The sequence below is a fragment of the Pseudorasbora parva genome, chromosome 1 (assembly GCF_024679245.1).
Source record: "Pseudorasbora parva isolate DD20220531a chromosome 1, ASM2467924v1, whole genome shotgun sequence".
Classification (NCBI taxonomy): Eukaryota; Metazoa; Chordata; class Actinopteri; order Cypriniformes; family Gobionidae; genus Pseudorasbora; species Pseudorasbora parva.
In genome coordinates, this window is record NC_090172.1 from 21,152,580 (window position 1) to 21,177,847 (window position 25,268).

General features: G+C 39.2%; 1 protein-coding gene and 1 long non-coding RNA gene across 9 annotated transcripts in view; one reads left to right on the top strand and one right to left on the bottom strand.

The window, feature by feature from the left end:
* Nucleotides 1–25,268, bottom strand: part of LOC137061952 (nuclear factor 1 B-type-like) — a 105,633-nt gene that overhangs the window by 43,624 nt on the left and 36,741 nt on the right. The gene's annotated exons all lie outside the window — the stretch shown is intronic.
* Nucleotides 18,225–24,981, top strand: LOC137062506 (uncharacterized). Its single transcript, XR_010901241.1, has 3 exons — nt 18,225–18,915; nt 21,250–21,413; nt 24,558–24,981. It is a non-coding gene; the product is annotated as an uncharacterized lncRNA (long non-coding RNA).

Consider the following 25,268-nt stretch of genomic DNA (forward strand, 5'->3'; position numbering starts at 1 on the left):
GACGTGAGGAAAGGAGGAATGAAGAGAAAGAGGGAGGGAGGGATGAAGAGACTGAGACTATAGATTCAATTATGCATGCACATTTTCCCATTCATGGAGGCTTCTACGGATGAGGACGGGGGAGACGGAAGGGGGGAACCAATGACATTCTGCCGTATGTAGCTCCTGTCGAGAGGAACACTAATGAGGTGACACTCAGTGGCTGGAGCCAAGCCAAAACAGTCCATTAACTCTGCACAAGTAGTTAAGAGGAGGAGAAATGGGGAGGGGAATGGATTGAGAGAAATGAAGGAAAAGAAAGACAGAAAGGGAGGGAGGGAGGGAGGGAGAGAGAGAGAGTTGTGAATGACACGACAGGAGGCCAATGGCTATGTGGAGTATGTTGATCAGTAGCAGTATAGTGTGTGTGAAAATTAGCAATGTATGCGCAAAACTACATATTTTAAAAGTCGACAAAGTTGATGTGTGCATTGGAAGGGGTTTTGGGATGCATGAGTTCAGGCTAAGAAAAACTTTTCTCTTTTAGAAAGTGTTGTTCTACACACTGCAAGTCATGGCAAGAATCAACTCTCTAAGTGTTTGTTCTTCATACTAAAAACCAAGGATCTAAAGCATTATTTTATGCTTATTCTATTAATTGCATACTTACCAGAGTACTGCTCACACAAGTTAAAGACTGAAAAGTCAATATAGCATTACTCACACACCTATACGCAAGCATACTTGCACACTCAGTGTGAGAAGAAATCCTGTTCAACCACCTTGTTATGCTTCCACTGTCAGGACATGCCAAAATAAGTGTATCTTTCTTGTACACCATGTACAGGTACTCTCCTTTAAGCTATATTCACATGAACAATATAATTACAATTTCAAGAAATGCCAGTTCAGACAATGTAGAAGTTATGGAACAACAGCTGAAATTCATTATTTTCCAGTTATCACTGTAAAGCTGATCTGAAACAATTTGTGTTATGAAGCTATATAAATAAAGGTTCTTGACTTGACATGACTATAGCATAAAATGTTAATGCTAGTTGTCTAGGTGAGGTGAAATTTGCATATTGTAGCACAATAGCAGGTTAGTCAAAATCGATGCCAGCAATGCGTATGGGATTTATGTGGTTAATTAAAACAATTAAAAGTGTGTTCTTTAGATTTGTTAAAAAAAGTAAAAAGAAACACCTGTGACTTTGACTACATTCTCAAATTCTTGATAACAGACTGGAGTTGAACTCCATATTGCAGATTTTATGCTAGTTTGTTAACAGTGGGAAAAATAAAAACATATTTTAAAAAGTAATAGTGTTTCTTTATGTTAGATGATGATACCAATTATTTACAATGATACTAATTATTTAAATGTGTCCAATAACCGGTATGTAGAACGGGGATTTATTAATTACTCTATTAAAATGTTAAGTTAATTTACCAAGGTTACCAAGCGGCATTGTGTATCAGTTAACCCAATATTCAAGAACTTATTGCCAATGTAAAAATGAAGTATGAAAATTGATTAAAAAATGCCCAAGAAAAACTTCGTTAACACAAACCCAGTACACATGTATTGGTTACGTTGACATATATAGCTAAATTGGCTACCTTAAAAATAATTTGTAACTTTCATTGCTTGATCACTGACATTCAACTTCCACAAATTTGTCATCTTACATTGCACAAGCCACAAGGGGTTATAGACAATATCAGCATGCACAAATTCACACTTTGAAAATCAATGGAAAAGTGTATCATCCGCATACTTTTAGCATACGATTTTCAAAATACTATGATCCAGATCACGCTAATTCTAATCTCACATATTATTTAGGAGGAACAATATGTAAATTGTGATGGAGACTGAAAAAGCACACAGATCAGCATCCCTTATGCAACTGTATTTCCTTCAGCTGCAAGACATCACAGTGCCAACCTCAGTTGATAGCCAAGCTTCCGTTTGTGGTGAGGGCCAATGGGGTGTCAGCTCAAGCATGAGGAGGCGGGGCAATGTGCCAGCACAGTAGAGAAGTAGTACCCAAGTATGGCCTCACTCCAGCTGGGCCAGAGGCGACAGACAGCCACTGTTTAGCACCCATATACACACACAAATACACACACCCACCCACACACACACACACACACACACACACAACCTAATTAGGATGTTGAGGGAATTATTGGATCATATAATGCCACATCTAAGGCGAGATCTTGGCCTGAAACAGACAAAGGAACAAAGCACACACTCATTTAGACAGCTCCACTGGCACACACTTCTGGAACAAGATGGGGGGAAACACTGAGTTTAATGTGTCATTACAAACATAAAAACTGACTCCCAACATAGCCAACAGATGTCTGAGCACTTTTATAGTGCTACGACACCACTAATTTCAGTGCACACAGAATAAAACCCCAGCCAGGGCTAAAATAGATGCTGCAGGTGTCTCTCAGTGCAACAGCACTCTATTACCTGTAAACTGCTCTTGACATTCTGTGCCCTGTCTCACCTTCATAAAATGCTGAATTATGAGTCCTTGAGTACCTAGTCTAGTCAGATAATCTCTTGATTAGTCGGTTGTGCCTTTAAAAGGTGAGTCCTTGGCAATAACTAATCCCACCAAGTTCATCATGTCATCTATTGTTTGAAGATTTGAATAGCTTTTTATTAATAAAATAATTAGACATGCATCATCATGATATCATGAGATTTCTCTGTAATATTCTTTAGAAAGTGGCACTTCAATCTCTCAGAAGTAGATAAGAGAAAGCAGATCTCCTTGCAATTTCACTTTCACCTTAGATAGAGATGTCCTTCTCCTTGACCCCCACTATTCCAAATACTGTCCTGACTTATATCATGTATTTATCAATTGATCTTATTTCTACATAACGTAATGTTGATATATTTATCTGAACCCTCTATGGCAGGTGTGTCCAATACTGTTCATGAAGGGCCAATGTCTTTCTCCAACTCCAACTTTCCCCAACACATTTGCCAAGCTGTTTAGTAATCCTGAAGACATCAATTAGATGGTTATGCTGTCTTTAATTAAGATTGAAGCTAAACTCAAGATTGTAACCCACCAGGAGCAGGACTGGACACATCTGCTCTATGGTGGCCATTGCTGAAAAATTGTACATATTTCAAATCAAACGTGTCTGAACATTATAGAATCAGGGCTCTAGAGCAGGGATGGGCAAACTGGAGGGCAACTGCCACTAAACCCAGTTTATTTACAACCCTAATCAAACGCACCTGAACCAGCCAATCAATGCCTTCAGGATTACTAGAAAGCTACAGGCGATGAGTTTTATCAGAGCTGCAATTTTGTCACCCAAGATGTTACCGTATTGCCAAACTACAGATATAAGGATCCAAAGAGATTTATCTGACCAGCATGTAGACACGATTTTGACCAACCGTATGTTTCTATCTCCTGAAAATATACCCCGACAGTTTTGATATTTTGTTCTCTTGGATTATTATGTCATTCAAGTTCTTGAGAAAGCTGGCATATTTAAAACAAAAAAGGTACAGTTTTCTTTTGGGGGGGCAAATGTATCAACTGTGAAACAGATTGCAGAGGCAGAATGGTGCCCCCCTGACAAAGCCTTTCCTTTGAATGTGTCAAAAAGCCAGTGCTTGATGATTAATACAATCATAATAAAGCAGGCTGTCCTTTTACTCTAGAGAGTGCACATGACTGCAGTAAGGTCAAGAAACAGGCCAATTGACCAGTCTTGCCGCAACAACTGTCCAACAGCCTCAAAGAACTCCAGCTAGCCCACCAGAATGGAGTGATGCAATCCCATAATTCACGTGGCAGGATCCCTTGTCCCTGGCAGATGCTCAGGCAGGCAAATCCTCCATGTGCTTCTTTGGCTTGTCGGGGTGGCCTTGGGCTTCAACGGTAACATGTGGTTTGGCTCCAGTGCTCAGTTTATATGGCCGATTGTAAGAGGAGGAACCGCTAAATGAATTTCAGATTCTGTTGTTCTAAAACCATAAACAATTTTACACAAAGCCTGGCATTAAGGAATGGGGTCCAGGCGCTAAATAAGAAATGATTCCAGTAACAAACAGATTTGTCTTCATTGTTCTGTAGCCTATAAATCTCTCCTAAAAAAAAAAAAAAAAAAAAAAAAAAACAACAACACATCTACTTGTAGTGAAATGTCTCAATGCCCATCTCACTGAAACTATGTTTAGTTGGTCATTTGAGAGTGCTGTCAGAGAAATTTCAAAAAGAAAAAAATCTGCATTATTATCATGTGCAGTCTGGTTATTTTCACAATACCTCAAAAATGTAGTTTTTCAGGTTATAGCAATTCTAAGCAAAAATATACAATGATAAGAGTAGGCCTTTTGAAGAAGATAACAAGACCATTAAGAAGTGCAAACAGTGTCAGTGTTTAATAAATCATATGTGGTTTGGAATAAGAGTTACGGCAGGCATTCCTGCACAGTGTGGCAACAACCACCCTCCCTTGCTTTAGGGGTTAGAATGCAAAAGGTCTTTGTGTGTGGTTCCGTTTTTGGGGCAGGCTGCCAAAACACTAAAATGATATGAAGAACAATGCCAAGCTGTCATGCAGCTGAATAGAGAGTAGGCCTGTTAATTCGCCTTCACCTATAAAGGTGGCATTTCTTAACAAACCTCCTAGTAGACACACTTTTAGAGGGAAAAGAAGCTGAGTAAGGCGTAGGAGAAAAGAGGAAGGGCACAAGCCAGCATTGGGAGGCCTGAGATGTTAGTTCATGGTTTTTGTTCTCTTGACCTTAAAAGGCAAGTTAACATGTTAATCTCAAAAGAGCTCTTTTGTGCAAACGATGTAGCCTCTCCTTCATAAGAATGAAGTGGCGGATGGAACTCTTAGTCCCAACAGTCAGCTTTTCCAAGAACCAACTCAGGAATTTCCCGTCCGGCATTATTCCTTCTCCTGTTGTTTTTTTTCTACCACTTCCTCTGTTTTTTTGCGACTGTCTACTTGACCTAAGGGGACTAAGGACCTTAGGGGACTTTTTTGACTTAACAGCCAAACCCATCACCTTCCGTCATCCAAATTTTTGCTTATTAACCATGCTGATCAATGTGTCACAGGTGAACGTGTCGACGCACTTGGGAAGTGATGTACGCTTATTACCCAGGAAGATAAACAACATTAAGGAGAGCGAGACCTTGTGTGTTTTGTAGGACAATTTTCGCAGAGGCTGGGCTCAAGAAAATAAGTGAAGAAAGGAAAGGATAAGTAAGCAGTGGAAAACAACACTGTTCTCCCAATGTATGTGATCTGATCTAGTTTTTCAACACCGAACAACCCACCCCTCCAGCGCACCCCTGAAAACCTCCAGTGCACAAACACATTGCCACTGTTCTATACAACACACACGTTGTTTCCATTCAGTCTATGCTGCACGTTGGGAGTTCAGGGCTCAGAGGCACACCCTGTCTCTTCACCTCAAGAAGAATTCTAAGGACCAGAACACTTTTAAACTCTTTTTACAGCCCAGGTATGCTACCATCTTGAGCATTAATTATTATTGCCTGCAGCAATTTTCCATCGTCTGAGGAAAAACCCAGCTACATTTTACTGCCCTTTTTTCTTCCCTCTATGACGCTGCCATAAACGTGTAAACGTTTGATCTACCTTTTCATTTCATTATAGTGTAAAACTGCACACTGCACAAACATGGTCAAGGTTGTATACATAATTTTAATATATTGTAATATAATTATACAATGCTATAAGGTATAGATACATCGCAATCAAAATATAAAATATAATGCCCCATCATTTAAAGTATCAATCAGAATCCGTGCTGGATATTTACTTTTTTCTGAAGGAAATCGATACAATCCTACACCTTTTGCTGTATATCTGACGGCGCAACCCCAAACACAACACGTTTCCGTCATAGTTTCAACTTTAATCAACAAAAATGTTCTTAACTATGTAACTGTTTACAGTAGCCGGCTGGATTTTTTCAGTTTGTCAGTAGAAGCCGCTCGCGTTCTGCCACCCGGAAGCATCTTGGTGCCGACTGTTTACAAACATTCTGAAATGACGTATAGGTGTGAATTCAAGACATTAGGTATGAATCCTATTTTTTATTTGGGAAAAAAAACATTATATTTAGACAAAAAAAATAGCATTATGATGTTGACCCGAAAGACAATCATAACAAATACCTTCGCTCCAGTGGGTGTGTTTTACTAAATGTTCCTAACTAGATTTAGTTTGTGCGGCATCAATTAATTTGGGACCAAAACGAATATGTTTTAGACTGACAGCAGCAAGTTCTCAAGTTCTCAACTCATGATGCTTTCCTAACTTATAATGTGTGGGAATACACTGTCCATTTGTTTCTAACCAATTAGCATGGCTTTTAGAACTAGACTGTAACCAATGTAAGTATCAACAGTCCAGAAATGTGTTTCCCTCACAATAAATCTTGTTGCTTTACAACATTAGAGGCCTATGCTCAAGTGATACTCCCCTAGCACTTGGATAAGCTTCCCTGCAAAGGCTGCAAAATGTTATCTGCGCCAGGCCTGGACATCCCATTGCATCATGGGAACTGGAGAGGATATCAAAGAGTCACCATTAGATCGGACACACTAATTCACACTCTTGGCAAATGTTCGCCCAGCCTTCAATACTGGACTACTTTTTCTTCAGACAGGGACTTTTTCCAAATGCTCCCTAGAAGTAAGGTCAATTTCACTGCTGACACCAGTGGCAGGCGTCAGGCAGCAGGGCTTCGGCCACAGTCCCAGGCGGTTGGCAGAGGTGCTGCAACATTTCCCATCCGTGGCCTGGGGCCCCAATCCAAGCCACTTGAGGTTGGCATGCCTAACCTGGAACATCCCAAGCTTTCATTTGTAAGCATTCACTATGGCAAACCCAGGAGGCCATAATGTCACACCGCTAAAAGTACAGTAAACCAGATCCTTCGCAGTGCTAAAGCATGGGAGGAAATGTTGGGGGAAGGGCCTTTATTTAAGCTTTTCATGCTGAGCGCACAAAAAGCAGGACATGCAAGGTGGGTTTTTTATCATTTGAAGGAATTATACAGATCGTATGTCACCATATGGAATTCCTTTTACACATAATGCATTTCCTTCATGGAGACAGTCTGTGAGAGGCCATATAGCATGTCTACAGGGAGAACTTTTAGGGCAGAGAAAAAACTCCAGTGACTTTCAGTGCACGTGGGGTGGGGGTGGGGGCCTCCAGTAGGGGCGGTCTCTACTCGCTGAGGAGAAATATGCCATATGCACTCGTTGAACTGGGGCCTGTGCAGGCTCCTCTCAAGGTTATTAGAAAATCCTGCACACCAAGTAGCCAGTGCAAAAACAAACGACTTCAAGAAAGTTCTGCCTTGGTCTGTGACTTGCTGGCAACTTTCAAGTACTCCTATACAGTTAAACAAATATTTCTATGATGATTTGCATAGAAATAATTCACAGTTTGTTGTATCGGACACCTTGTAAGGGCATTGATTTGTCTTTGCCCCAGATAGCAAAGCTGCTGCCTTTGACACGGAGCTTCCTTCCCCTTCAAAGCGGCAAGCGCCGGGGCTGTGCATCCGCTGCCGCACCCCTGGGCCCTCGTCCACACAAAGGTAGGAAACGGCAGCCACAGCGGTTCGCATTGTGACCAGGTCTCTAAATCACATCTTGTTTCATGCTCCACTCTTCATACAAGTTTCACAAGAGGAAATTATAAACACAACAGTGGCTTGTTAAAGTTTCAGCCCACAGCCATTTGAGCACTCTGAAAAACCAGGCAACTAATTGAGTAATATTGTGGTGATATTGAGTTACAGTGTGCTATAAACAAAGACTGCACATCTACAGACCAAAGTCTTAAAATAAGGTAAATTGGTACTATCAGGGATAAGCTGAAAGTTTATTAAGGATATTAATCGGTTAGAACAGAAATGTGAAGTCTAAATGAAAGAATGTGGCACAGTACAAATTGTTTGATGATATTCGCAAGCTTACATGTATTGGTAAGCAGGAAAGTATATGAACTGCTTGGGGATTTCTGTCAGCCTGCTCTCATTAGGGGGTGGTTAACCTGTCAACATTCCTCCCGTGGTCTGAATAGAGGCCTACCTCGATAGGCAGTAAATAAACAAGCAGGTAGATGAATTGGTTCCTTTGCATTAACAGACCATTAGCACCTCGTAAAGAAGCTATTTTCTGTTTTATTACAGATTAACCCCCGTCTTCATAAAACCAGGCCCAGGAACTCATCTGCCGCAGGTATCTAGACCTCACAGTGGGAAAGGGGCTTGATGACATCGGCTTACAGAATCTCTGTTCTCCCCAGACCTGCATACACTAAAAGAGTTGGACGGGACATGAAGGGTCAATTGTCTTTACTCAGTCATGGATGCCATTACGCCATGCTGTAAATTCTTGTACAAAGCAGAACGATGGGGAAGTCAAGTCAAGTCACCTTTATTTATATAGCGCTTTTTACAATGCTGATTGTCTCAAAGCAGCTTCACAGTGTTCTCTGAAAAGAACCTTGATGCCGTGTTCACTTCTCCTGGTTCGGAGCGTGTGCGTCCCATGGTTCGACGCATGCACAATGTAGCCTTGTGCCAGTATGTTACCTCAGAGAGTCGGTGTCCTTTTCGCGCAAAATAAGAGGTGTGTGTGGACAAAGTAAAATAAGTAAAAATGGAGTGCTGCAGGTCACGTCACGTGTAGAAATGTCAGGTGGGAGAGGTAAGGAAGGCTGGGCGTGGTTGGAGGATGTGCAGTGTCGTATAACGGCGGCTTTACACCACACATGCAAGCAGTGTTTTGGCAGGTTAGAAGAAGTGTGTATGGAGAGCGGGCGTTTGTCTCGTACAGCTGAACCGCAGCTCGTGTATTGCAAATACAGACGAATGTCGTCCATTCTGTCACCTTTTACAGTGTTATCCTCGGACACCGGTCATTCTCATGCTTTTATTTATGATGGGCAGTATATATCTGCTGCAAATGCAACCGTATTCCCCTCTGTCCCCTCTTTCCCAAACACACATGCATAGAACATGTTGTATATAAGATAAGTATAGCTCACATGATAAATGTAACATTAAAGTTAAGATATAAGCTTCTATTTTCATAATTTAAACACGCCCTTGAAGCTTGGGCAAAAAGCTGCTCACGCTGAATTAAAGCCCCAGTGCATTGTTCTGATCAAAATTGACATGATTACATGAAAAATTTTACACCAATGTGTTAAACAGGAGACAGCCAGTTAGGAAACAACTTCTACATATCATCATTTTTTTTTAAAATACTGTATCCTAAATTGTGGATAATTAAAATATATATCACATGCTGAAGAAAATTTCTGGAGTGTTAACCATTAAAAGAAAAAACAACAAGAACCAAACAGTACTGAAAACCGTGACCCTAAAACAGTGATACGAACCGTGGGTTTTGTGAACCGTGCCACAACTATAGTGTCAATGTGGGCAGACCAATAATATAGTAAAAAAAATGATGTCCCCCAAAAAAATTGTGTCCCCAAGTAGTGAGCAACTACAGGGCCCAGGTACAGGTCTTTGGCTCTCATGGTCAAGAAGTAAGAGCACACATCTGAAAGAAGCTGGTGCATTTCAGGTAACTTATTCAGAGACTGTTAAGTAGAAGATAAACTAGGTCATAAATATGATGACAACAAAAAGGCATTCCAATACAGTAAAGAAATGTTGGCCTGCTAGACAGAAGCGAATATGGATTAGATGTCACGGGTGGATGTTTATGCAAACTGTTTGATTTTACAAGAGAGACTTTACTTGAAGGCAATGTGGGTGACTGCTAACTCCTTGGATTAGCTCTGGTTTTATTAGCTGCCATCTCTGGCTGCTCTTTGACAAATTTGACTTTGTTATTAAAAGGTCTGGAGTGCTTTCGCTGAAAGGGGAGGGTTGGAACAAAGGCAATAATTAATCTTTTTTTATTGGAAGTTGTAATCACTCCATTCGCTGGGCTGACTGATAATATGCCACTAGCAAAACTTACACAACTCTCCCAACTATCTGAAGTGGGCAGGCTTAATGACAAACCAGCCAAACTTGATGGAACATTTCAGCAAGTAAACGATTTGCTATCACCTTATTTAACCTTGGCAGCTGCAACTAAAGCTCAGTGGAAGACGTCTGGAGTGTTAACCCTTAGTGCACATGAGGTAAGATCCCTGAGCTGCTGTGTACTTGAATCAGCACATCATAAAACCCTGGCCTGGGTCATGGGAATGAGCAATGAGTGCTTTAAAAGAGCAAAATAGTTTCCTTTAAAAACATGACTACAGGATTTGAAATAGTGATAAACAGGTCTCCATAGAGCTCTTTTAAGGAATTCTTTTTTTTTTCTTTTTTTTTTTTTCAAATAACAGAAATGACTTTAGCAGATAAGTTGCATCCCCCAGAGTAGTTAAAGGTGTCATGCACTGGCTTTTTTATTTTTTCAACTTTTCAACTGAAGTCAACTTATGACGTCTGCATGGTTTTTTGATTCAAAAACATCATTAGGTAATAATTAATAAGCTATTTTCTACACTGGTTTTAAGGCTCTCTCCAAAATGCACGGTTTTGATGGGCGTGCTGCACTAAAGACTTTGAAGTAAACGCCCACGGATTGGATAAGATTTGCATATTAAATGAGCTTCTCCTCCTGTTAGTACACGTGAGCAAACACAATGATTTATCATCTTTCGCCTGATTAGTGGATATAAGTGTGAACCAGACACACACAGGCACGCTCTTAAAACACAACGGAGATCAAGAAATTTCACCATTTAAGATTCAGTGGCCTGCCGACGGGCTTGTTATGTATGTTTTGGTAGCCCTTCTGGCAACACATAGTCCCAGGACGTTGGGCTTTGCGAGCCCTGAGAGTCTAAAACTGAATTGCAATGAACCAACAAATAAGGGACTCCAGCCTGTGCCAGGTATGCTCTGTTAGACACGTCACATACACAATCAGTATGATCTGTAACAATGCAATACTATCACATATAAAAATATGTTTTACTCACATAAGTATGTTGCACAATTCCTGTCGTATCCAATATAGAAGGCACAGCATTGTGTTTTAATCTCAATTTGTCTACAAATCCAGTGTCTGTGTCTTGTTTACAAATTATAATATCCCTATCGTCGGTGTGTTTATTGCCTGTTTAGCTCCACGAGTTGGTGGACGGGGCTACAGAAGCAGCGTATGTGGCTGCACAACATAGATACCTTTGTTTTCTTTTCAACTAAGGCTGCTGATTTTCAATGAATGAGATAAAGAGATTGGGTTATTGGGTTATCGGGTTTGGGGTGGGCGAAATACGGTTAGACACGATAAATAATTTATTAACCGGTAGAAATTCTTGGTTATCATCTCTGTCGCTGTTATTTTTATGTGATGTTGTCGTGCTGCACTGTAATGAAAGCTTATTTAAATGTGTTTTTAAACTTTGAACGGTCAAATATACACACTGATGTGTAAAATTGCCCATCTTTGCAAGTATTCTCATAAACACAGTCATGTCTGTGTGATACCCAGACATTTTGAATATTCGGATCTAATATGATTTATGACCTGTAAGGTTGCCAGAATAATAATTATACACTGTTTAATAATAGGCCAGAGGAGAACTATCACCCTGACTGAGTCTGGTTTCTCCCAAGGTTTATTTTTCTCCATAATGCCCTGTTGGAGTTTTGGTTCCTTGCCACTGTTGCCTTTGCTTGGCTTGCTCAGTTGGGGACACTAAAATTATGATCCAAGTTATTCAACTAAATATACAAACAAAATAATTAATTAGTTCTTATTTGATTCTATAAACTGATCTGCCAACATTGTCGCTATATGATAAATTAAAATAAGCTGATAACATCACTGTTTTCTCCAGAACGACTGTACCGCCAAATCAAATTTTGTTGCAATATTGTCCTGTTTAACACTGTGAAGCTGCTTTGAAACAATAGTCATTGTAAAAGCGCTATATAAATAAAGTTGATTGATTTATTGATTGATATGTTAGGACAGAATTTGGTGTAAACAACTTCTTTTATCGACGATCTATCTGGGGTTAGATCTAACTGAGCATTGTTTAAACACTACAGCCTACCTTAGCACTTCTGATGGTTCCTTCCAGCAAAATAACACGTCATGTCACAAAACTCATATCCTCTCAAACTGGTTTCTAGAACGACAAGGAGTTCACTGTATTCAAATGGCCTCCATAATCATTCAGTCATACTGTTTATATTAATATGATATTCTAATATCAATCTAGATTACAGAAAGTGCAATAATTCTCTCATACAGCCACTGAGCGAAAACACAGAGTAACGTTATAACATTCTTTCATAACTTTCAGCAGACTCAAATGTATTTAGTATGATTGCTTTAACCATGTAAAACAGCAATGCATTACCCTATACGCAACAAAAAGAGTGTAAATGGCTGACTGCAGCAAAAGCATAATAAAAGCTCTAAGACCAGTGTTTCGTGCAGGTCTCTCTCATTAGCATTCGCTCCCAAGGGCTCTCGGCACGTCCAACTTCATACCAACGCAACGTTAATAAAACTTTAATACATTTGCTCATTAATGAACATGATTTCTGCCTGAGTCAGTCAGATTCCTTTCCATTGGCTGTGGAGGTGAAAAGCCAAAACTACGACTCCCATTATTTCACATTATAAGCGACTTCTAGCGGCGAAACTTACATACTGTGCCTTTAAGGCAGTTCTGAAGCAAACGAGGTTCCAACCACCAATCTATAAAAATGACTGGATGGCTCATTGCGTCCTAAACTGTCATCAGTCGGTGAAGTCACCAGAAGTGTTCGAGCAGCCATCTTACTATTCCCTACTGACAGAGGGCATTATTGACGTACAGCCAAAACATTAACCTAAAATATAATGATTTGTAGCATGTTAGTCTCACAGCATTTGTTTCACAATATATAAATGTAAAATAATAGTTACTTCAGATCTTATCTGTAATGTTTATTTTTGTAGAGTATATGTGGGTGTGTTACTGCACACTGCCAACACAGGTAACACAACAGAACTAACACAAAAAAACGTATTTCTTTATGTATGTAATTATGGAAGAAATATTAAACATTAACGTATATATATACATTATATACGTGTGTGTGTGTGTGTGTGTGTGTGTGTGTGTGTGTGTGTGTGTGTGTGTGTGTGTGTGTGTGTGTGTGTGTGTGTGTGTGTGTGTGTGTGTGTGTGTGTGTGTGTGTGTGTGTGTGTGTGTGTGTGTGTGTGTGTGTGTGTTTAGCTGCAGAAATTAATTCGAATAGCTTATACAATACATATTAATACAAGCCTTTATTTTGCAAACAAAAAGTTTACCATGCATGATCTAGAAAATAAAGCAGTCAGCAGTCAGCGTTACCTGCCTGAATACGTTATGAAGTGTTTCTTTTATTTCCTTATTGAGCAACATCTTTTTCAGGCTTTTAAACACAGCGCAAATTTATACTGTTTACAGTTTCCATATGAGTAAAAGTGTTCCAATATAAGTGCTATGTATGCCATGTTGTTGAATTAAATATTTATTTAATCATCATTTAAATCAATAACTGCTTTAAAATGTATGCTGTTAACTGCAGTTAGCTTACTGTATGAATAAAAACAATATTACTGCACAACATAAATACATAAACACAACAGTACGCGACGATTTCAGGTTACAATGCATAAATCTTTATTCCGATTTCAAAATGCACGCTTTGATGTTTGTAATATGTACGCTGAAATGTTTTTCGTCTGCCCGCCAAACTGATGCTTACTACTGTAATGAATGAACATAACTTGGTGTTGCATGTACAGGAAGACTTCAGATATATAAAACGGTGTCTCCTTAGACAATGTTTTCTCAGTAAAATCATATAATTTCCTATTCATTCAATAGAACGCGTGAGATTACAATGGAATACCAAAATAACGGCACAGCGGCTTCACTTTTATGACGCCATTAGCAATCCAGTTCTCTATAGATCAGTGGTTCCAAGCCAGCACTAGCAAAATGTGCCTGATAAAGTGGCCAATGAATAATATTGTTTTTGTGAAATAAATCTACTCATTTTGTAATATAAGGTTATATTGCCCACCCTAATAGGGCTCAAACTAGTTTACAAGTATGTAGAGTGAGAAGTACCAATAAGTGAGAGCAAGTACAGCCCTAATTTCTGTCTGGAGAGAAATCATTGTGGTCACAGAGTTAGGAAAAAGGGCCAAGGATAATATTAGGTTAGCATGCTAAGATAGGTGAAACTAATAAGAACTGCTATGATTGGAAAAATATATCAAGGTAAATGGCCACTCAAGGGCTGAAGTAATCATTCAGGCAGTATTTTACACTTATCTAAATGTACTAACTTGATTCTTTCACTCTGTTAACCTGGAAGGAAATAAATTATCCAATTCTAAAGGTTTTACTTGGTCCTGTCTCTTTTCCTGTAACTGAGCCACACATCACAATACATTTAAACAGACAATTTTTCCTTATAATATGACTTGATGTCATCATCAAAGTTATTTGGCAAAACAAGCAGAACTTTTTACTGGTGCAAGAAAGTAATAAGAGCTGTCCAGACTAGCATTAACCTAACTCTCAAAAGCTGTCGATCATGTCTAAGTAGGGCAAATTCTAATGGAGGACATGAAAGTCATGGCACTAGGCTTAGTTTACATTGTGTCTTAGTGGTTTCTACTGTGTGGAAAGAGGATAAGCATCACCCTCGCTTTATCTCTTCAGCAACACTCTGTAGAAGACATAAACATTTGTGTAATCTGGTCTTAGAGGCATCTGTTGGAAAGGGGGTGAAGGCATGCTGTCTAGAAAAAACGGTCATTACAGTAGGCTCCACTCCAAGTTAAGGAAAACTCACAAACAGAGGTCCATATTTATAGCTAGTAATGTTAAATATTATAACCTCTTCAACATCATTGCCTACAAACAACAAGGGAGCGCTTATTCCACATCCTCTACAAAACAAAAACAGTTTTAATATGATGACCAATTCAGATTCAGTGAGCATCATAGAGCACAAACAATGCTGTGCCTGAAATCTCTGGGAGCCTCTTTCAGGGGATGGTGGAATGAAAGAACTCTCTGTTATACCTGGCAGATGACAGACATATGTATGCGAGATATGTCCACTCATTCAAGTGCAACGCCCAGCGCAGCTCCCAATGTGAAACTAAATTGAACTCATTTGACAAAGTTTTAATTCATGAACTTTACACATTGAACTAAACTGAATCAAGACTTACATTACTTCAGCTGAATAATGACACTATTGTCTTTTTTAGAGCTGCTTTACAGAAGAATTGAATTGTCTTTATAGAAGAATTCACAATCCATTTGCATTATTAATGAATCATTATATTCCAGTTTAACACTGTAAAGCTGCTTTAAAATAGTCTTTATTATTAAATAAAGGTGACTTGACTTCATCATACATGTTTGTCCCTATCAAATTAAAACGGATCATATGTGTAGAATATAAAATTAAATTATATTGATAAATTATGTAAAACTATTCTGTATTGTTAGTTCATAATACCTGCATTTACTAACTTTAAATTAAACTTATTAAACATATTTTTTCTTAATGCAGAACATTTGTACAACAATGCTGTGATTACCTGCAGCACTTACAGAATATTCAATAAAAATGCCCTCTGTATTGTGTAATGTTGTTTAATTATGTCATGCATGTTTCACCTGTTCTACGACAGATCATGTTTTGCCAGCATAAACACGCAACTGACTAACCGAATTCCTAAGACTATGTATGCTGACTAACATAAGACAGCAATGGTGCCTCAAATGGAGCTAAACGGGTCACCGTGTTCTCAATCATCTCATTACCAACCAAGCGAACGCAGCCAAGAATCACATCATGCACACTGTACTCTATGTAATGCAATAACTTGAACTAATAAGTTCAGTACATGCTCTTCTACATGCTGGGTCTTATTGGGTACAGACGAGTATGAGACCACTGAATGATAAAAAAGCCAAATGAATCAGATTTCATATACAGTAGAAGGTAATCCTACATTCCTCCTCTAAACACAACCAGTGCCATGTCCTGTAAACATGAGTAAGTGGACGTTTGTTGGAGTATTTAGTTCATTGTTCCACAAGGTACCAAAAATAAAAGTGGACAGAAAGAGTTAAACACTAGGAGTCTCTGAAGCTTGACAGTCATGTATACAGTGCAGCTTACAGCTATTCAGCAGGTGACTCTCAACCCTAGAGCTTGGTATGCAGCTCATTTCCTGATTACAAGTACATGCAAGTGAAGCTGTAAGAGAAAGAAAGGTTGAGTGAGATGGCGGGACAGCAGTGTTTGGTTAGAGACGGTATACATTAGCTGAGCTTTCAGTGCTTTAAAGGAACACGAGTACCAACCCCTCTGGACACACATCCCAGCGGAGCTAGTGGGATTTAACAGCTTCTAAGAATAAACACAAGTTTTACAATAGACTATTTAGTAGTCAAATATAGGTGTGGTCACTATTTTAAAGATCACGGAAAAGGAACTTAAACTTAACAGGAAGATTTGTATAATTGGGTTAGCATTGGGTTTCCCTGGCCCTGATCTGACACATTTATTTTCTGTGGTAAAAAAATTAATTACAAAGGTATGAAACTGAATGAAAAGACATTTAATGCTATATTTTAATAATGCAACTGCTGTGGTGAGATGTTAAGAAGTGTTCCAAGAGTTGATCCATGTATTATGAATAAGATCACAACATACAAGACACATACAGGACCAGATTTTTATTGTACAAGTGCTACCATGTCTTTCCCTGTCCTCATCTCTGCTTTCAATTTGAAGTCTGGAAAGCCATAATGGCCGTCGTATTTTTGCGGTTGGCTGAGGCATATGGTGTGTGGTAGCGTGTGGGTTCCATGCTCGAGTGAAAGGAGAAGATTGTGAGATTTATTTCTGCACAGTTACAACAATAGCACTGGTTTATATTAGTGCCTGATTTGAGTAGAACAGCATCGGCCACCAGAACATGAGACATGTATCCCCTGCGGAAGGGTCACACATCACTGGGCCACATGTTAAACATCATGAAGTGGGAATGATGCTTGTAGAAAAAAAAAGAAAAAAAAGATTAATTGCAACTTTCACTGAGGTTTATTGTTAGCCTGGATGCCAGCCGAACTCAGCCCCGCCCACAACATTTGAGCTCGGGCAGTTTGGTCTGGACTTGATCCACAGAGGAGTGATTGTGCCCGAACAGAAACTGTTCGGACCAATGAAATCATAAGGGTGGGCTTTAGACGATGACAGACAGATGATAAACAGTAACGTAATCGTGCACGTCATCAAAGGCGCTTTGATTTAATTTGTTCTAATCCTAAACGGAGAGCTTATTCATATATACATTCACCTTCACTATTTCTCTCAGAAATGATCATGTTGGTAAGTACACTGAGTATCCTTAAATTCCTCTTCTTTTTTTACAACACTGGCAAAGATTGTTTATTCCAGTGCGCATGCAGACAGGGTTGCCAAGTTTTTACAACAAAACCCGCCAACTAATAGCCCAAAACAATAGCTTCTTGTGGGGAATAAAATGTGTGTTATTTTGGCAAAGTTGCCTGCTAAAATTTGCATTCCCGGGTCTATATATCAACTACCAGTAATTGAGGTCGCTTCAACCCACGGACATGGAAAACAAAAATGCAGACTTGGCAACACGGTGCAGTTGAGTTCTGTTGACATTTGACAACTAGCGTTATGCATTGTTCCATTGCTCTGATTGGTTGTAGGTTTATCCAATTGATGTCTTTCCTGGTTCGGGTTAAAGCCCCATAATCACAGCCCAATGGACTGGAGTATGACCACGTCAGGCTAGTTTATTGTTCGTTTACATAGGAAAAATAGAACGGACTAGTTCACACTATTGCTTGTTCCTTGAATGGCATCCTATCACTATTGACCAATATTATTTAGTTTTTTCTTATTCTGATAATAAGAAAAGGGCCAAAACTGGAAGCAAATAATATCAAGTCTTATTGTTTCCAGTTTATAGCATACTTTTTTTATATTATATATAAACTGAAGTAGTTATTGATCTGTCGCTGCCCTATCAATTGTGCAAGTTCTCTTCTCCCACTGTTTCTCTGACCTAAATACACCTTCAATATACAAATACAAACCTGAGACTATTCCTATTACTCGAATTAGACAGATTAGACCAAATAGAAGCACTCTCTTTCCCATTAGAGCAATTTTCACCCAAATAAGGAGTGTAATTAATATCCTTTATATCTGAATTACGTTCTCTGCAACACATGCCTATTCACTTGTTTTCAGACTATGCTTGACTGCTTGTAGAGCTTTATAGGTTGCTTTTGCTTGGCTTCTCCCTTATCAATCCCCCTTGTGAGCTAATCTCTCCTCGCAAAGCTCTCCATTTTGTGTTCCTTTCTAGAGATACTGTTACATGCAGCCCAGACACAACTTGCAGGGCCAGGGTGGGGTGGAGGAACAGCGCAGCGCTGATTAGCGCACTTCCGTCCTCCTCAGCATGTGATACATGTGCGCTCCGTTTACTCCCTCAGTGCGTGTTTTGTGCCATACCACCGGAAGAGTGGGACAAGCGAACGGCCGGTGAGAGGAGATGATGTCATTTGGCGGGAATGCAGATGGTCGGAACAGTGGAACATGGAGTCGCACTGCATGGACACAAGCTCTTGTGGACTCATAAAATATTATTAATGTTCCTTATCCTACTTGGGGTGGTGTGCTGCGGGGTGGGCGCATAAATATATGACAGAAACAGACAAAATGAACGGATTAAAAAGGCAAGCTCCATCACTGGCATTATACAGGACTGCGTTGAGCAGGTGAGGATGCTGAGAAAAAGAAAAGTTTTTATGAATAATGACATGCCTTAGAGGTGTTTCGGCAGAGCATATTCAGTGGCAGGGTGATTCCACCAAAATGTAAGACTGAACGCTATTGCATTCTTTTAAAAATAAAGGTTCTTTGGTGGGGTGATTGGTTTAATGAAGAACCGTTAATATCCAAAGGACCCTTCCATTGCACAAAATGTTCTTTGTGCATAAAGGTTCTTTAGACTATACAATGGTTTGAAAAAAATGGTTCTTCAGGGAACTAAATAGGGTTCTTTTGTGGCATTACTGTGTAAACCCCTTTTTGGTTCTTCCTGGCACCTTTATTTTTAAGAGTTATTCCTGCCTGCTCTTAGTATTATTATAATAGGGTAGAATATGTTTAAGTTAAATTTAGTTTGTGTACTTGTCTGTGTGCAAAGACTGAATGTGGTTGCTGCTACTGTAACAAATCTAATTGTCTGTGAAGGATTAATAAAGTATGTATATGTATCTAACTATCATTATTTTATTTTATTTTTGCTAAATGACTGGTTATAGTATACCTTGCAAAGCAGGTCAATATGTGAATGCAATGCTTGTAGTATAAATGGCCAGTGTAGGCAGATCTTGCTGTTATATGTTTTTATATTAGCAAAAGCATCAAAGTGAGTCGGAAGTATCCGCAAGCATTCAATTCATTTCCCACAAACGCAGCCCTCTGCATGTGTACAGTTCCAGTAGATGGTTATCAACTAGACTGAGGGGACTTATCTCAAACGCAATTGTGCTATGATCTTATCTGGCATGTGTGTGTTGTTTATCATTGTTGACATGGAGGCCTGGAGTGGAGTGTGAGATTTTGGAGTTCCCCTGCACTGATAATCTAGTGAAGTGAAACGGCCAAATGTGTGAGTGTGTGCAAGACGGCTGGAGATTGTTGTGTCAAAGAGCTTGATTAACATTTAATCTCACATCTTCCAGAAAATATGGGTACACAAGTGTGCTCTTTCTGGACAATCTTTTAGGTGACCATTGGCCTCAGGGTCATTCTGTATGTCTTCATGCTTTTTTCTTAGAAAAAGAGAAGGGGGAAGAAAGAAGAAATTGTCTTATAAGCAAGGAAGGGAGGGACGAGAGAGACCCCCACACAGTGAGCTAGTATGGAAGACAAGCGCAAAAGAGTGAGTGTGATAGGGAGAGCTGACAGAATCTTTTCCTCAGAGGAGAGGAGTGATAGGCTCTTTGTTTACACAGGTGTTTTACGAGCTTGGCAGATTGAGCCGTGCTTTCTGTAGCATCTTACTATAAATACTGCAATGCACAGACATATACTTCAGATCCAAACCACAAAATGCACAAAACACACACCTTAAATGTTCCGAAAAAAGAATGACCTATGAAAACAAAATGGCTATTGTTATTGGGGATATGACACTCTTACAGACATTTTTGTTTTTGTTGAGAATGTACCTATATAAAAGCAAGAATTGGCCCTTTTCCATTCTTTGGCTAAGTCTAAGGCTAAGAAAAAAGAGAATGTAGATGTCTGAATGCACCGTTACTATTATTTAACTCTATATATGACAAAACCAACACAACCAAAGCTTTAGCATCTCATAGCACACAGCGTCATGACCTCTGAATATGGCATATGGCATCTTTAATGTTACCAGAACCTGTTTACACAATATAATGTATGTATTGCTTATAATGTGTGTAAACAGTCTGTCAATTATGTCTAACCAGAGGTGTTTGAGAAGATGCAGGGACCAAACTCTGTGCTAATATGTGTGGTGTGTGGGAGGCTTGAGGTCGGACTGCAGGAGGGTTATCTTGGCAGTCAGGGCTTGTGACCAGGGTTGATGATGGGGAGCATGTGGAGGGGACGAGCGGAAATACTCCAGTCAGCTGCCTTCACTGCTCAGTTAAAGCAGATTGCTCCAAAAACATTAAGCCCCAAACCACTATGAAACTTACTCTACAAACAACCATTGAGAGGGCTCTGAAAATGATTCACAGATTCAATGATTCATATATATATATATATACACACACACAAATACACACACACGGACACACACACACACACAAAATATAAACATAATTAAATATTGATATTAACAATTTAATGTATTATATTAATTCTTACATTATTAATTGTATACATTATTCAAAAATTACATTACTGAAACAAACAAAAATAATTTTTGTTAATTTAGGTCATAAGGGTTAATTTAGGTCATAGGGGTTCATCAGACTGATCAACAAAAGTTGTGCTCCACTGATTGACAGCCAAGCTTCTTTTTTACCATTGAATTTCATCAGAATTTCAATGACTTCCAGCCATTTCGCAGGCATGGCATTCAGTGTCAGCAGCTCACCTCACAGCCAGAGGAATGCAGCTGTGGCTCCACCCACCATATGATTCTGCAGCATCTGTGAGACGAACTGAAGGCAGATACTGGCAATGAGCACGTTCACCTCAAGAACAAGCCAAAACTACAGCTGTGAGTAAACTCATTGAGATAATTGTTCCAAACACTGTTCTGACATAGATTACATCAAAATAAAGCCTGCATGCCAAACACAACACATCCTTTAGATCTGAGCTTTGTGTGTAAAAATGAAAGTGATTAGAATTTTTTTTTAAATTACAAATGTTGACTAGTGAGCAGGTATCTATAAATAAACGTGTCACTAGCCACGTTTCCATTACCCTTCAAATTCGCAAATTGAAATTGCTGAAAAACTGAAAAAACACGTCATTTTCGCTAAAAAATATTTTTTTATGCTTGCATAAGATGATTTTAAGGCATTTAAAAAAAGTCAATTTTCGCCAAACTGCAATAGAAACATTTCCTTTTTTTGCATTTCTAGTTCACCTGGTGTACGTAAGAGTGGATCATTCATTACAGATGACGCAGTATGTTTGGACAGAAGAAAAGACAGAGTTCTTTATTAAACTCATAAAAGACAATATAATTACAGTAATACTGGATTCTAAACAACAAAGAAATGCCACAAATTATCATTAAGACCTTGAAGAATATATGAGGGAGAAACACCCACAAACACTCCATACGTGGCCGCTCCAAAGTAAGGTGTTTTCCTTGCCATTAATGCTTAGAAAATACGCCTACGTCTCCTTCGATTAAAAATAATGTTTAGTGCGGTGGCTGGATATAAGTAAACATATCATCATAATTACTTACTACCAATTGAAAAATATATTTTAGTCGCATAACATCGGTGAATGGAAACAGCATCATTTCACAATAGTTTTCGCAAAAGTTTTGCGTAAATCTGTAATGGAAATGCGGCTACTGTTCTTATACACAAGGAAAATACATACCCAGATAAAAACACTATATGTGAGTGTGGTTAGTAGTCCACCTAAGGTAAATGAAAATAAGTTAGCCACTACAGCTAAAATATATAGCAAGCTCATGTAACTTCTCAGTGGTAACAGCATCAGAGTCCCTGAGAAGGGGTGTGTGTATGTGTCCTGTACAACCTAAACAAGCCCAAGCTCACACACACAGCTATAACACACATAACACCCCACACTCCATAAATACACATAGAACAGCCCTTATAGTCTGTATCTTACTGCATAGAGCTTTACTTTACTCAAAAACTGTAAATATAACTATAACACTCCCACAGGCATATTAACAGACTAACACAAGATGACTGATGACTGAAACTAATACTGACACTAAAAACAGAGCTAAAAGTTTCCAAGTTTCCTTTGGTCATGTTATGTACACACTGCAAAGTGTTAGTACTGTTTGTGACAGCCACAATTCAATTATACTAGTGCTGTATCGATACAGATTCCCTGAATTGATTAGATTCTAATTCAATAACTGATTTTATTGTGATGCAGATGGGAGTTATATTTTATAAATATTTATTTGGCTTACATATGAAAACAATTCTCTCTGCTAATTCTGTAAAAAAAAAAACATAATAATAATAATAATATTTAATATTGGGCAGTGTTTCAGATTGATTCAAACCAGAAATGCCTCTATTTGAACTCTTGATGAAAAGAATCAGCTCATCAGAGTCATTTGTTTGACTAATCAAGCTACACTGGTCATGCTGCGTGTTTCTGATTCATTAAAAAGAACTGCTCAAAAGAATAATTTGTTTGTGAATTGGTCTCGTTGTTATTTGCATGCATTCTCATTTGTAATAGTTAAAACAGTTAGATCAGTTCTACAGAATTAAAAGTTATTTTTTCTTTTCTTTTATTCTCAAACCTCTCTGTAGTCGCTCTGCACACCTATAAGTACCGGCAGGGTGACAGACAAGTGCCTGGCACTCGAGCTGTTTCTCATACACTCAGACATACACACACCCACACACACACAGAGACTGTAAACAGTCTTTAAGGGGACATGAGGCCCTATACAAACACAGCAAGCTTCTATTGAGCTCTCTATTGAGACGAATGCTGAACAATAGCAGGCCAGAACGTCCATCCGCAGATGTGTGTGTGTGTGTTTCTTGCAGACGGTGTTAGTAAAATCCAATTATCAAGGCCACAGCATTAACATTCCTGCAGTCTGGCAGGTGACGGGAGAGCCTTTTCAGGCAGTAGGGCCGCCACACCCTGACAAAGGCTGACGATGAAGATGTATAGATGCAGAGTGGAGGTCCCGCAGGGGTGCGCTCACAAACACAAGGCCATTCTTAAGGAATTCATAGCTTTTGTTGGTGGAGTACAACAAGCCTGTCTGTGTCATTTGACTACATGGCGGCTTAGGGTGAGAGCTGAAGTTTCCCTGTGAAGACACGGTGGACCAGACAGGGGAGGACTTTCAGTACTGGGAAGTCAAATTCCATAATAAAAATAAACTAATGCCAACCCGTAGGCGGGGGGAGGGGGTATTGGAGGGTTGGTCCACGCTTAAATTTTCCAAGATAATCTGCAATCAAAAGTCAGATTTCAGGATAGTATATAAAAAATATAAAAACATAAAAATGTAAAATATATAGTGCAAGTTGTAATAAATCCAAATTTAGCATTTAAAAAGACTTTAATATTATCAGTTATCAGCTTAAAGGTATACGGTTTATCACTAATAATTTTCGATTTTTGTTTTTATTTTGATTTCTATATCACAGAACAAACAAATATATTCCTCAGGATAAACATATATAAACATAATATTTCCTGAGCTTTAAAATAAACAACCGCCCAGGGAAACACTTCAGATTTTAATAAATAAATTTGCCAGATGACTTGCTATTTTAAGTGTCATAAAATGTAATTTCCCCTATATGGTGGGCATTAGTCTAGTATGATGTATAAACATAACTATTAATGCTGTAAATTATACTGAGGTTGTCACAGTGTGTCCGTGTGACAGCTACATGCCAGTCTGTGTCCTGCCCTGAACTTAAGTATATGTGAGATCACACTCACACACAGAAACTCTCTCTCTCTCTCTCTCTCTCTCTCTCTCTCTCTCTCTCTCTCTCTCTCTCTCTCTCTCTCTCTCTCTCTCTCTCTCTCTCTCTCTCTCTCTCTCTCTCTCTCTCTCTCTCTCTCTCTCTCTCTCTCTCTCTCTCTCTCTCTCTCTCTCTCTCTCTCTCTCTCTCTCTCTCTCTCTCTCTCTCTCTCTCTCTCTCTCTCTCAGGGTGATCTGATCTCCTTGGGAGATGCCAGACAAGCACAGTAGCAGAATGATTGGCGGTGGCCCTTTGTACTTTGTGAATCTGCAGGTGCAGTGGATCCCTTACTGAGAAGAGCGAGTGTGTGTGTGTGTCGTCACAAAGCCCTGTGCTGTTCTGCTTTCTGCACTCACACATCAGCCCATCTAAGATCAGATCCTCCTTTAAGAGCGCCAGCCTTACCAGCTTCCCGCCAAACCACAGCATTAAGCAGAGCTGACTGTCCAAATCCCACAAGATAACATAAGAGAAAGAGAGAAATAACAAGTGCGAGAGCTTTCCTCACAATGCTGAGGACTGTAGAATTTGGCTCTTGAATGAAGCCAACACACTCTGAATCAGCACTGCTCTCTTGAAAAGGTGAATACAATTAAAACAGATGCAAAGAGATCCTTGTGCAAATGTTATTCAAAGCCTTTAACTTCTCAAATCATCTTCAATTCAATGGGATCACTTTTCAAAACAAGCCAAAATAGACTTTTACGCTTTCACTCAAAAATGTGAGTGTTGTTTGCCTGTGTAAAATTCACCACCACAGGTTGTTTAGGCGGTTGCCAGGGCACTGCTATGTGGTTGCTAAGGTCTTCTGAGCATCCTTTAATTGCTAAGATGTTGCTTACAAGCTAAAGTCAATCCCAAATAAAAGTAGCAAACTTCTCCTAAATTAATCACAAGTC